Raw genomic sequence first — 14,581 nt, 5'->3', positions numbered from 1 at the left:
TATTATTCCCGTTTAAATATATATATGTATATATTACCATTAGTATGTTACCAAGTATTTATATATTCCTGCTACCAGTCGCTTTTCAGCCCTGTTCAAATGTAAACTGAACAAAAATATAAACTCAACATCAACAATTTACAACGAGTTTACTGAGTTACAGTTCTCATAAGATAATCAGTCAATTGACAATTTCATTAGGCCCTAATCTATGGATTTCACCTAACTGGGCAGGGGCACAGCTATGGGTGGGCCTGGGAGGGCATAGGCCGACCCACTTGGGAGCCAGGCCCAGCCAATCAGAATTTGTTTTTCCGAATGTAGAGGTCCTGGGCTGGCGTGATTACACATGGTCTGCGGTTGTGAGGCTGGTTGGACGTACTGCCACATTCTCTAAAGCAACGTTGGAGGTGGCTTATGGTAGAGAAATTAACATTAAAATCTCTGGCAACAGCTCGGGTGGACATTCCTGCAGTCAGTAAGCCAAATGCACACTCCTTCAAAACTTGTGGCATTGTGTTGTGTGACACAACTGCATATTTTTAGAGTGACATTTTATTGTCCCCAGCACAAGGTGTAATGATCATGCTATTTAATCACCTTCTCGATATGCCACACCAGTCAGTTGGATGGATTATCTTGGAAAATGATAAACGCTCACTAACAGGGATGTAACCAAATTTGTGCTCAACATTTGAGAGAGATATGCTTTTTGTGCATATGGAACATTTCTGGGATCTTTTATTTCAGCTCATGAAACATGGGACCAACACTTTTTGTTCAGTATACACTACCGGTCAAAAGTTTTAGAACACCTAGTCATTCAAGGGTTTTTCTTTATTTTTACTATTTTCTACATTGTAGAATAATAGTGAAGATATCAAAACTATGAAATAGCACATATGGAATCATGTAGTAACCAAAGAAGTGTTAAATCCAAATGTATTTCATATTTGAGATTCTTCAAATAGCCACCCTTTGCCTTGATGAGAGCTTTGCACACTCTTGACATTCTCTCAACCAGCTTCATGAGGTGGAATGCATTTCAATTAACAGCTGTGCCTTGTTAAAAGTTAATTTGTGGAATTTATTTCATTCTTAATGCATTTGAGCAAATCAGTTGTGTGACAAGATAGCCCTATTTGGTAAAAGACCAAGTCCATATTATGGCAAGAACAGCTCAAATAAGCAAAGAGAAACGACAGTCCATCATTACTTTAAGACATGGAGGTCAGTCAATACGGAACATTTCAAGAACTTTGAAAGTATCTTCAAATGCAGTCGCAAAAAACATCAAGCACTATGATGAAACTTGCTCTCATGAGGACCGCCACATGAATGGAAGCCGGAGTTACCTCTTCTGCAGAGGATAAGTTAATTAGAGTTACCAGCCTCAGAAATTGCAGCCCAAATAAATGCTTCACAGAGTTCAAGTAACAGACACATCTCAACATCAGCTGTTCAGGGGAGACTGCGTGAATCAGGCCTCCAAGGTCGAATTGCTGCAACAAAACCACTGCTAAAGGACACCAATAAGAAGAAGTGACTTGCTTGGGCCAAGAAAATCAAACAATGGACATTAGATCAGTGGAAATTTGTCCTTTGGTCTGATGAGTCCAAATTTGAGATTTTTGGATCCATATGGGTTATATCAAATCAAATGTATTTATATAGCCCTTCGTACATCAGCTGATATCTCAAAGTGCTGTACAGAAACCCAGCCTAAAACCCCAAACAGCAAGCAATGCAGGTGTAGAAGCACGGTGGCTAGGAAAAACTCCCTAGAAAGGCCAAAACCTAGGAAGAAACCTAGAGAGGAACCAGGCTATGAGGGGTGGCCAGTCCTCTTCTGGCTGTGCCGGGTGGAGATTATAACAGAACATTATAACAGAACATGGCCAAGATGTTCAAATGTTCATAAATGACCAGCATGGTCAAATAATAATAATCACAGTAGTTGTCGAGGGTGCAGCAAGTCAGCACCTCAGGAGTAAATGTCCGTTGGCTTTTCATAGCCGACCATTAAGAGTATCTCTACCACTCCTGCTGTCTCTAGAGAGTTTTAAAAAGCAGGTCTGGGACAGGTAGCACGTCCGGTGAACAGGTCAGGATTCCATAGCCGCAGGCAGAACAGTTGAAACTGGAGCAACAGCACGGCCAGGTGGATTGGGGACAGCAAGGAGTCATCATGCCAGGTAGTCCCGAGGCATGGTCCTAGGGCTCAGGTCCTCTGAGAGAGAGAAAGAAAGAGAGAATTAGAGAGAGCATACTTAAATTCACACAGGACACCGCATAAGACCGGAGAAGTACTCCAGATTTAACAAACTGACCCTAGCCCCCCGACACAAACTACTGCAGCATAAATACTTGAATACTACTATCATAGTTTTGATGTCTTTGCTATTATTCTACAATGTAAACAAATTGTTAAAATAAAGAAAATCCCTTGAAAGAGTAGGTGTTCTAAAACTTTTGACCGGTAGAGCGAGATGTATTTTCTAAATATATATACGCATCATCTCCCACTGCCTCTCACCACCATTTGATAGTGAGTGAAAATGCCAGCCAGATGCTTCACATTTATACATCCGGTGAAATATCTGTCTCATTGTTCTATCTATGGCATAGCTCTAGATGAGTAAACTGATGTTTTTCTGGTCTCTGATACCCAAAGTCAGTAAACTAGACTACTTTCTATTAATCAATCAAATGTGGTAAGTTTGTAATTTTTGTGAAATACTCCTTCCATGGACGCTTTCGGATTGATAGTGAACAAGCCAAAAACAGCAACCCCGCCTAAGGGTCTAAAACATGCTCTAAGGTACCTGCATTTATCATTTTTTTCCCACAAATAGTTTAGATGGCTGTCATGACTATCCCGGTGGAGGATCCAAGGCCTCAGATCAGCTTGGCAAATGGCTGACAGCTAGCCAGACTTGGGCCGGTTTTATGACACCTCAGGCCAATTGCAAATCTTATGCAGCAGAGAACCCTCTCTTGTTTTTTAGTATCATGATTGGAATGTCTTTGTTACAAAGACATTCTGCCGCCCAAAAACTCTCCAGAGAGGGAACTTTTCTAAGATAAGAATGTTTAGAATGGTCAGTGGGGATCTAAAGAAAAATCATGTATTATTGCTTTTCATTTGGTGATGTTATTAAAAACTGTATGAACAGAATACTGTAACTTAGGGAGGAAATCCCCTTTCGATGTTAAGTTTCCATCCAATATGATTTTAATATGATATGAAGATTGTTGAAATTATTTTTGTTAAGCTAGGAATGTGAATTTAGTTTTATAACGGATCATAGTTTTCATGTCCCTTGCACATTAACCTAAACCACGTGCTGAATGAGGTCAGAAGAGCATGTCAGTGTGAAGGAGTGCTTAAAAGGACTTACTAAAAATTAACACATGAGACCAGCAGACGTGAAGCGTAAGCTAAACATTACAAATGGTTTAAACTCTAAGACCAGAAAACGTGTAGTTGTGGCTACACGGCTGAAACAACCTTCCGACAGGGCTTGGTTCTGACCGAGATAGACGACGAACGAAGGCATTCACAACATAAATATATTTGTTACTTTCTTACCCAAGCGGGCGGTGGTTCATGTGCAAGGTATATGATTAATGTGAGAATAGTTATAGAATGTATCTGCGATAAATGTCCCTATCTCTGTCTCTCTCTTTCCCCTCTCCCTCTCCATTGTGTAACAAGCCGTAATATCTTGTCAGTCCACTAGTGACTTTTGTCTCATGCAAGTGTCTGTGTATTCTGTGTTATTATTTAGTCAGTTAGTAAATAAATAATGAAATCAATTTGTGTAGAACTGAATAATCAGAAAAGGCTGGGGTTCTTGCGGATTCAAGAAGTCTGTGACGTTCAGAATGAGACATATGAGGTATTGATTAATAAATGACTTATCTATCTATCTATCTATCTAGATCATCTTGAGTTTAATTTGGGAGATGGTAACTCGTTAAACTACTTCTTTCGTGGTGCCCCAAATTCCCAATGAGTTAATTGTTACATGATTCATTTAATTGAGTAACAATTAAACATTATTTAGTTGATTCGTTAAATAAGTAATCACATTAATCAAAGTCACGACATGGCCATTCTAGTGAAAATAAATGTAAGTATTGAAAAAGAGGACCAGAACCTACAATATGAATAATCAAGGACTTGGGACTATAAGGTTCTATCTGCAAAATGTATAGTTTTGAGAAGTATTTTTTGAGAAGTCCCATTCAATATGGTTACTGGGCTATCTGATCATAATCTGACACTTATAGCCAGAAAGCTGTCTAAAAGCAGGTTTAACCTCTCTACTGTTAGAAAGCCGGATCAACTAAGAATACCTAAGAGTGAATTAAACTATTTTGAAAACGCAATTAAGGGAATTAACTGGAATGACCTCTTGTCCTATACAGACGTGGAAGCTGATAGTTGATAGATGTTTTTTTCTATCCACAATCCAGACTACAATAAATGATTTCCTAAAGAAAATCAAATCCAAACCTGCAAAGAGCAAACAACAAGCTGCACAAGAACTCACTACTGTAATGGTCCAGGTTACAAAGTGGCTCAGTGACTCGTGTTTACATCTCAATGTGAAAAAAACTGTTTGCATGTTCTTCACAAAGAGGGCAACAGATGCTACTGAGCCAGAAGTCTATGTGTCAGGGGAGAAGCTCCATGTGGTATCTGATTTTAAGTACCTTGGCATCATACTTGATTCCAACCTCTCTTTTAAAAAGCATGTGAAAAAGGTCGTTCAGATAACCAAATTCAACCTAGCTAATTTCCGATTTATACGAAATTGTTTGACTACAGAGGTAGCAAAACTGTACTTCAAATCTATGACACTCCCCCACTTAACATACTGCTTGACTAGTTGGGCCCAAGCTTGCTGTACAAGATTAAAACCTATTCAGTCTGTCTACAAACAGGCTCTCAAAGTGCTTGATAGGAAGCCCAATAGCCATCATCACTGTTACATTCTCAGAAAGCATGAGCTCCTGAGTTGGAAAGATCTTGTGCAATACACTGACGCATGTCTTCTATTCAAGATACTAAATGGCCTGGCTCCCCCTCCACTCAGTATTTTTGTTAAACAGAAAACCCAAACATATGGCAGCAGATCCACAAGGTCTGCCATGAGAGGTGACTGTTTAGTTCCCTTAAGGAAAAGCACCTTTAGTAAATTCGCTTTCTCTGTGAGAGCTTCCCATGTCTAAAATACACTGCCATCAGACACACATAACTGCACCACCTATCACACTTTCACAAAATGTATGAACACATGGCTAAAGTTCAATCAAAAATCTAAAAGTCAATCTTAAGTCAATCAGATTTGTGATCATAATCCCTAGCTGTGTATTGCCGCTTTCCATGTTGTCTATTGTCTGTAGCTTGTGAGGTGTGGAAACACTTTGTTGCTTTTAGGAATTTTGTCTTGCTGCTTTTTGTTCTATGTTGCTCTGTCTGTATGCTATGTCTTGCTTGTCCTATGTTGCTCTGTGTGTGCTCACTGCTCAATGATTGTCTATATTGTAATTGTTTTTAATAACCTGCCCAGGGACTGCGGTTGAAAATTAGCCGGCTGGCTAAAACCGGCACTTTTACTGAAACGTTGATTAATGTGCACTGTCCCTGTAAAAATAAAATATACTCAAACTCAATCTCACAATTGTTTTGTGATGCCTTCCTCTTTTATGACTAAATAAGCAGTGGTGTAAAGTAATGAAGTAAAAATACTTTAAAGTACTACTTAAGTAGTTTTTTTTTGAGGATCTGTACTTTGCTGTTTATATATATATTTTTTTTTACTTTGACTTCACAACATTCCTAAGGAATATAATGTACTTTTTACTCCACAAATTTTCCCTGTCAGACAAAAGTACTCATTACATTTTTTGTATTTTAAGCAAGACAGGAAAATGGTCCAATTCATGCACTTATCAAGAGAACATCCTTGGTCATCCCTACTGCCTCTGATCTGGCAGACCCACTAAACACAAATGCATTGTTTGTAAATTATATCTTACTGAGTGTTTGAGTGAGCTCCTGGCTATCTGTAAATTTTAAAAAATAAAATAAAATGGTGCCGTCTGGTTTGCTTAACATAAGGAATTTGAAATGATTTATACTTTTACTTTTAGTACTTAAGTATATATAAAATTATGTTTTTAGACTTTTACTCTAGTAGTATTTTACTGGATGACTTTTACTTGAGTCATTTTCCATTAAGGTATCTTTACTTTTAGTCAAGTATGACAATTGGGTACTTTTTCCACCACTGTCGATAAGTATATCACCTTACATACAATATATATTTTTTATTGGCAACCCAGCATTGTGTGATTGGTTTGCAGCAGAGGAGGCTGGTGGGATGAGCTATAGGAGTACGGGCTTGTAATGGCAATAATGGAACAGAATTAAACGTGGTTTCCATATGTTTAATGTGTTTGATAGCATTCCATTCCAGCCATTACATGTGAGATATTTCAGATTGTTGTAAAGGACCACCTAACGAGTAACTATGTGAATAACACATTTTTGACAAATGTCAGATAAAACCTTGTTCTGTAGTCCCGAGGTCACGAAATTAATTTGATATTTCAGGCTCTCTCTGACAAATTGATTGTACAATGTGCACACATATGATTCCAGATCAAACCCGGGTCTGTGAAGACGCCTTAGACCACTGCGTCCCTTAGGAATAGACGTATTGTTGATAGATTGACAGCAGTGTCATAGTAGACCAAACGCTGTAAGAGCACAGCTGTTGTAGCCATGTGTTGTAGCCAAGTAGCCATGTGCTAGTGTATAGGCCTGGGCCTTCTCATCAAAGCTCCAGCAATAAAAGGCAAGCAATGGCAAACTGAGTAATTACAAATTACAAGCATTATGCACATATTACAGTATGTTTCTAGTCCCGCGTATCCCAAACTCGGTCCTCGGGACCTCAAGGGGTACTGTTGTGAAGTGATATGGCAAAACACAAAACTGCCACCCCTTGGGGTCCAGAGGACCAAGTTTGGGAAACTTTGGTCTAGTCAGTGAGATGGTTTTGATAAATGGTGGAGCTGTCCTTCAGCACCACAACATTTTGCCCACCATTTGTGGCTGAAATGACATAGGCTGTAGCCTTCATGAAATGTTGCAGTATTTAGAAACCTCAACATAACATGTTTATATTCTACTTGACAGGCCAACCTCCCTGTTAATACTATTAAAGAGATTTAAAAAATAAAACCTTCATTGGTAGTCTGCAACCACAGACCTCAATGTTAACTTTTCTTTCCCTGAACATTTAGCATTCAATCCATATAAAATGTGCAACCACACTTGTACATGAATTTAAAAATGTATTGTATTGGAGCCAAAACTCAAAGCCATCTAAACTCCGCAAAAAAATAAACGTCCTCTCACTGTCAGCTGCGTTTATTTTAAGCAAACTTAACATGTGTAAATATTTGTATGAACATAACAAGATTCAACAACTGAGACATAAACTGAACAAGTTCCACAGTGTCAAGACCCGGTTACGAACTCGGGTCTCCGGTGTGAGAAACAGTCACTTAGCAAACTGAGCCACTAATAGTCGGCAGAACCCAGAAGATGAGGCAGACACAGCAGTACTTGAGACGGTGTTTAAATAAAGTAAAAAGGAAAGTTCTTCAGGCAAAAATATAAATCCACAACGTCAAAAGTAATTCCAAGAGAAAAAGGTAATCCTCCAAGTCAAAAGGTAAATCCACAAGGTGGTAGGTACAGCAGGAAAAAGCCTCAAAAGATAATCAAAAATAAACGAGAACAAAAAACAGAGTACCACAAATGTTCACAGCATTGCTGGGGCTGGGTGCTAACATTCTAACACAGAGCAAAGAACTGAGGAAAACTACGGGTTTAAATACATTCAAAGGAAAGGAGACACAGGTGCAAATAATAACTGGAAACAAGGGAAAACAAAAGGGCCAAAACCGGAACAATTCTGGCCAAATCCTGACACACAGACATATGAGTAACAGAAATTGAATAATGTTCCCCTGAACAAGGGGGGGGGGGGTCAAAATCAAAAGTAACAGTCAGTATCTGGTGTGGCCACCAGCTGCATTAAGTGCAGTGCATCCAGTGCATCTCCTCCTCATGGACTGCACCAGATTTGCCAGTTCTTGCTGTGAGATGTTACCCCACTCTTCCACCAAGGCACCTGCAAGTTCCCGGACATTTCTGGGGCGAAATGGCCCTAGCCCTCACCCTCCGATCGCAAACGTGCTCAATGGAAATGAGATCCGGGCTCTTCGCTAGCCATGGCAGAACACTGACATTCCTTTCTTGCAGGAAATCACGCACAGAATGAGCAGTATGGCTGGTGGCATTGTAATGCTGGAGGGTCATGTCAGGATGAGCCTGCAGGAAGAGTACCACATGAGGGAGGATGATTTCTTCCCTGTAACGCAGAGCGTTGAGATTGCCTGCAATGACAACAAGCTCAGTCCGATGATGCTGTGACACACCGCTCCAAACCATGACGGACCCTCCACCTCCAAATCCATCCCGCTCCAGAGTACAGGTCTCTGTGTAACGCTCATTCCCTCGACCATCACCCCTGGTTTGACAAAACCGCGACTCGTCAGTGAAAAGCACTTTTTGCCAGTCCTGTCTGGTCTATCGACGGTAGGTTTGTGCCCATAGGCGACGTTGTTGCCGGTGAGGACCTGCCTTACAACAGGCCTACAAGCCCTCAGTCCAGCCTATCTCAGCCTATTGCCGACAGTCTGATCACTGATGGAGGGATTGTGCTTTCCTGGTGTAACTCGGGCAGTTGTTGTTGCCATCCTGTACCTGTTCCTCAGGTGTGATGTTCGGATGTACTGATCCTGTGCAGGTGGTCTGCCACTGCGAGGACGATCAGCTGTCCGTCTTGTCTCACTGTAGCACTGTCTTAGACGTCTCACAGTATGGACATTGCAATTTATTGCCCTTGCCACATCTGCAGTCCTCATGCCTCATTGCAGCATGCCTAAGGCACGTTCACGCAGATGAGCAGGCATTTTTCTTTTGGTGTTTTTTTGAGTCAGTAGAATGGCCTCTTTAGTGTCCTAAGTTGTTGTTTATGTGATCTTAATTGCCTACCCTCTGTAAGATGTTAGTTTCTTAACGACCGTTCCACAGGTGTATGTTCATTAATTGTTTATGGTTCATTGAACAAGCATGGGAAACCGTGTTTAAACCTTTTACAATGAAGATCTGTGAAGTTATTTGGATTTTTACGAATTATCTTTGAAAGACAGGGTCCTGAAAAAGGGACGTTTGTTTTTTTGCTGAGTTTATATATCTTCGAACACACCGACAGCCTCATTGCATTTTGGTACACCAGAATTACATTAATTTCCAATGAAATGTTGCGTATTGCGTTGCAGAGGCAGTTGCAGTGCATTCGGTGTGGTGCATACATTGGATTTATAGAATGTATGCGTCAAACTGGCTTGACAGAAATGGTAGCAGAAGGTGAATGTTGACATTTTTTTGCGTACATATCCAGATGATGCTGAATACTATTTTACTCAATTACGCTGTTGGTTACGCTTTGAACACACCGACAGTATAATTTCACAAAATACTGTAGTTCGCAGCATCATCTGGATATGTATGTAACAAAATGCAAAAAACTCAATGCTGCAAGACAAATGCAGCGCTTCATTGGAAATGAATTTAATTCTGGTGTACGAAAATGCAATGATGCTGTCAGTGTGTTCGAAGCGTAACTGACATACATAATGAAATTTCTGCCTGGGTTAATCCCTTATCAAAATAAAAACGAATGCGCCGATCCAACATAGGCTCTGCCGCTTTGCGCTTCGAACACAACCGCATCCTTGCATTCTGGTACACCAGAATTACATTCATTTCAAATCAAATTTTATTAGTCACATGCGCCGAATACAAGTGTGGACCTTACAATGAAAGACTTACTTACAAGCCCCTAAGCAACAATGCAGTTAAAAAATTTCAAGTAAGAAATAAAAGTAACGAGTGGTTAAGGAGCAGCAGTAAAATAACAATAGTGAGACTATATACAGGGGGTACAGGTACAGAGTCAATGTGCGGGGGCACCGGTTAGTCGAGGTAATTGAGGTAATATGTACATGTAGGTAGAGTTATAAAAAGGACTATGCATAGATAATAACATAGAGTAGCAGCAGCATAAAAGAGGGGGTGGCAATGCAAATAGTCTGGGTGGCCATTTGATTAGATGTTCAGGAGTCTTATGGCTTGGGGGTAGAAGCTGTTTAGAAGCCTCTTGGACCTAGAATTGGCGCTCCAGTATCGCTTGCCGTACGGTAGCAGAGAGAACAGTCTAGGACTAGAGTGGCTGGAGTCTTTGAAACATTTTTGGGCCTTCTTCTGACACCGCCTGGTATAGAGGTCATGGATGGCAGGAAGCTTGGCTCCAGTACGCAGTACCCTCTGTAGTGCTTTGCGGTCGGAGGCCGAGCAGTTGCCATACCAGGCAGTGATGCAACCAGTGCTCTCGATGGTGCAGCTGAAGAACCTTTTGAGAATCTGGGGACCCATGCCAAATATTTTCAGTCTCCTGAGGGGAAATAGGTTTTGTTGTGCCCTCTTCACGACTGTCTTGCTGTGCTTGGACCATGTTAGTTTGTTGGTGATGTGGACACCAAGGAACTTGAAGCTCAACCTGCTCCACTACAGCCCCGTTGATGATAACCCCCTTATGCTCGGTTGCATGCTCGGTCCTCTTTTTCCTCTAGTCCACAATCATCTTTTTTGTCTTGATCACATTGAGGGAGAGGTTGTTGTCCTGGCTCCACACGGCCAGGTCTCTGACCTCCTCCCTATAGACTGTCTCGTTATGGTCGGTGATCAGGCCTACCACTGTTATGTCATTGGCAAAGTTAATGATGGTGTAGGAGTCATGCCTAGCTGTGCAGTCATGAGTCAACAGGGAGTACAGGAGGGGACTGAGCACGCAGCCCTGTGTTGAGGATCAGTGTGGCGGATGTGTTGTTACCTACCCTTACCACCTGGGAGTGGGCCGTCAGGAAGTCCAGGATCCAGTTGCAGAGGGAGGTGTTTAGTACCAGGGTCCTTAGCTTATTGATGAGCTTTGAGGGCACTATGGTGTTGAATGCTGAGCTGTAGTCAATGATTAGCATTCTCACATAGGTATTTATTTTGTCCAGGTGGGAAAGGGCAGTGTGGAGTGCAATAGAGATTGCATCATCTGATCTGTTAGGGCGGTATGCAAATTGGGGTGGGTCTAGGGTTTCTGGGATACTGGTATTAATGTGAGCCATGAAAAGCCTTTCAAAGCACTTCATGGTTACAGACGTGAGTGCTACAGGTCGGTAGTCATTTAGGCAGGTTACCTTAGTGTTCTTGGGCTCAGGCACTATGGTGGTCTGCTTAAAACATGTTGGTATTACAGACTTGGACAGGGAGAGGTTGAAAATGTCAGTGAAGACAGTTGCCAATTGGTCAGTGTATGCTCGCAGTACATGTTCTGGTATTCCGTCTGACTCTGCGGCCTTGTGAATGTTGACCTGTTTAAAGGTCTTACTCACATCGGCTGCGAAGAGCGTGATCACACAGTCAGCAACAGCTGATGCTCTCAAACGTGTTTCAATGTTATTTGCCTCAAAGCGAGCATAGAAGTAGTTTAGCTCGTCTAGTAGGCTCGTGTCACTGGGCAGCTCTCAGCTGTGCTTCCCTTTGTAGTCTAATGGTTTGCAAACCCTGCCACATCCGACGAGTGTCAGAAATGGTGTAGTACGATTCGATCTTAGTCCAGTATTGACACTTTTGCTGTTTGATGGTTCGTCTGAGGGCATAGCGGGATTTCTTATAATCCTCCGGGTTAGAGTCCCGCTCCTTGAAAGCGGCAGCTCTAGCCTTTAGCTCAGTGTGGATGTTGCCTGGTGTTCTTGGCTTCTGCTTGGGGTACGTACGGTCACTGTGTGGATGATGTCATCGATGCACTTATTGATGAATCCAATGACTAATGTGATTTACTCCTCAATGCTATAGGAAGAATCCTGGGACATATTCCAGTCTGTGCGAGCAAAACAGTCCTGTAGCTTAGCATCTGTTCATCTGACCACTATTTTATTGACCAAGTCACTGGTGCTTACTGCTTTAATTTTTGCTTGTAAGCAGGAATCAGGGGGATATAATTATGGTCAGATTTGCCAAATGGCGGGCGAGGGATAGCTTTGTACCCATCGCTGTGTGTGAAGTAAAGGTGGTCTAGGATTTTTCTCTCTGGTTGCACATTTAACATGCTGGTGGAAATTTGGTAAAACAGATTTAAGTTTCCCTGCATTAAAGTCCCTGGCCACTAGGAGCGTCGCCTATGGATGTGCGTTTTCCTGTTTGCTTATGACGGAATACAGCTCATTGAGTGCAGTCTTAATGCCAGCATCAGTCTGTGGTGGTATGTAGACAGCTATGAAAAATACAGATGAAAACTCTCTAGGTAGATAGGGTGGTCTACAGCTTATCATGAGATACTCTACCTCAGGCGAGCAAAACCTTGAGACTTACTTAGACATCACTTACATATATGCATAGTCCGCCACCCCTTGTCTTACCAGACGCCGCTGTTCTATCCTGCCGATACAGCGTATAACCCGCCTGCTGTATATTGATTATGTCGTCGTTCAGCCACAACTTTTTAATGTCCCGTTGGTAGTTTAATCTTCCTCGTAGGTCGTTTGATTTAATTTGCCAATGATTGCAAATTAGCTAGAAGAACGGAAGTCAGGGGGGGGGTTATTCGATCACCTACGAATTCTCAGAAACCAGCCCAACCTCCGTCCTCTTTTTCTCCGTCGTCTCTTCACACAAATGACTGGGATTTGGGTCTGTTCCCGGGAAAGCAGTATGACGTTCACGTCAGTCTCGTTAAAGGATAAAAAAGCTTCTGCCAGTTTGTGGTGTGTAATCGCTGTTCTGATGTCCAGAAGTTATTTTCGGTCATAAGAGACAGTAGCAGCAACATTATGCACAAAATAAGTTACAAACAATGCCAAAAAGCGACTACATAAAAACACAATGGGTTTGGAGCACGTAAAACGTTTAGTTTATGGGAAAAGTGGACTCCATTTGTGGTTTCTTGGTGGGTGAAAAAAAGAGTTGGGTCATGTGGAATCGGTGAGGGTAACCAGAAGTGGTCTTGTGATGATTGTTTGTGTTTCTGTTGGGCAAAGGAAGAATGCTCTCAAAGTAAAACAAATGGGGTCAAGAAAATTGAGTTGTTTCGTTCTCAAGAAAAAGGCACCAATGATAACTGGGGTAGCAGTAGATTTAAAAGTTGACCAGCTGAGGGCAAAGTTTCCCGGTGTATGTGATGCTCGTCATTTGATGCCACGCAGATAGGGTGGCGAGAGCGGGGAAACAGAAGAGCCGTTGTCTGTTCTTTTGAGTTTTGAAGTTGAGTCTTTGCCTGACAAAGTGAAGTTAGGTTATATAAGTTATCCTGTACGAGCTTATGTGTCAAATACATTACGATGTTATAGGTGTCCAGCTTATGGGCATGTGGCAGCAGTGTGTAGGAGGGAGGGTCCAAGGTGTGAGAAATGTGCAGAAGGGCACGAGGCAAAGGAATGTGTGGTATTGGGGAAATTAGTGGAATGTGTTAACTGTAGGGGTGCCCATAGAACTGGGGATCAGAAATGTCCCGTGCGAGAGAGGCAGGTTAAGGTTTCCAGGGTTAGAGTAGTGGAGAAGTTGTCATATGCTGAGGCAGTGAAGAAAGTAGAGGAAGATGGGTTAAGGGGGAGGAGTGGTGAGAGTAGTAGAGATATACCAGTACAGAGGGATAGGCCAAAAAGTAAAATAAGATTCAGTAAGATTGGATTTCTAGCATTTATAGCAATGGTTATCAATTGTACTGCAGGGATGGATCAGAAGTCTCAGAAAATTGAGGTTGTGGTGGCAGCGGCAGAGAGGTATTTGGGTGTGCGAGACTTGACATCCGAAGAGTTACAGGGTGTGTTAAGTGGTGATGTCTCATTCGTTAAGGATGATGGCATGAGGTAGGAATAAATACATTTAATTAGTGGAATAGGGAGGGGTTCATTTTATTGTATATGCTTTTGAAATTAGTGAGAGTAGTGTTAGATGGTAGGGTATTTATTTAGTGCATGTTTGTTTGTTTTTCAAGCTAAGTGTAAGGGAGTTGTACTCCAGTCTAGTAGGTGGCGGTAATGCAACAAATTGGATGCCAACCACAGTTAAACCTCATAGAAGAAGAAGCACGTCAAGCGTCAGCCATCTTCTCCAGCCCATCATTCATTTCCAATGAAAGCTGCGTTTGCCTTGCAGGCAGTTGCATTGCGTTGGATTTATCAAATGTATGTGTCAAACTGTATGCATTGAACTTTTGTTGCATACATATCCAGATGATGCTTACTATTTTGCGCAAAAACACTGTCGGTGTGTTCGAAGCTGTCAATATGTCATCAATACGTCCACTCCTATTTATAGAGTTTATCTCGTGATCTCACAAAAAACTTTTGTTGCCATGAGCTCACAATGAGTCATTTT

This window comes from Oncorhynchus clarkii, chromosome 9 (assembly GCF_045791955.1).
Source record: "Oncorhynchus clarkii lewisi isolate Uvic-CL-2024 chromosome 9, UVic_Ocla_1.0, whole genome shotgun sequence".
NCBI classification, from domain to species: domain Eukaryota; kingdom Metazoa; phylum Chordata; class Actinopteri; order Salmoniformes; family Salmonidae; genus Oncorhynchus; species Oncorhynchus clarkii.
The sequence above is the reverse complement of the archived record's forward strand: the minus strand, read 5'-3'. Positions refer to the sequence as shown.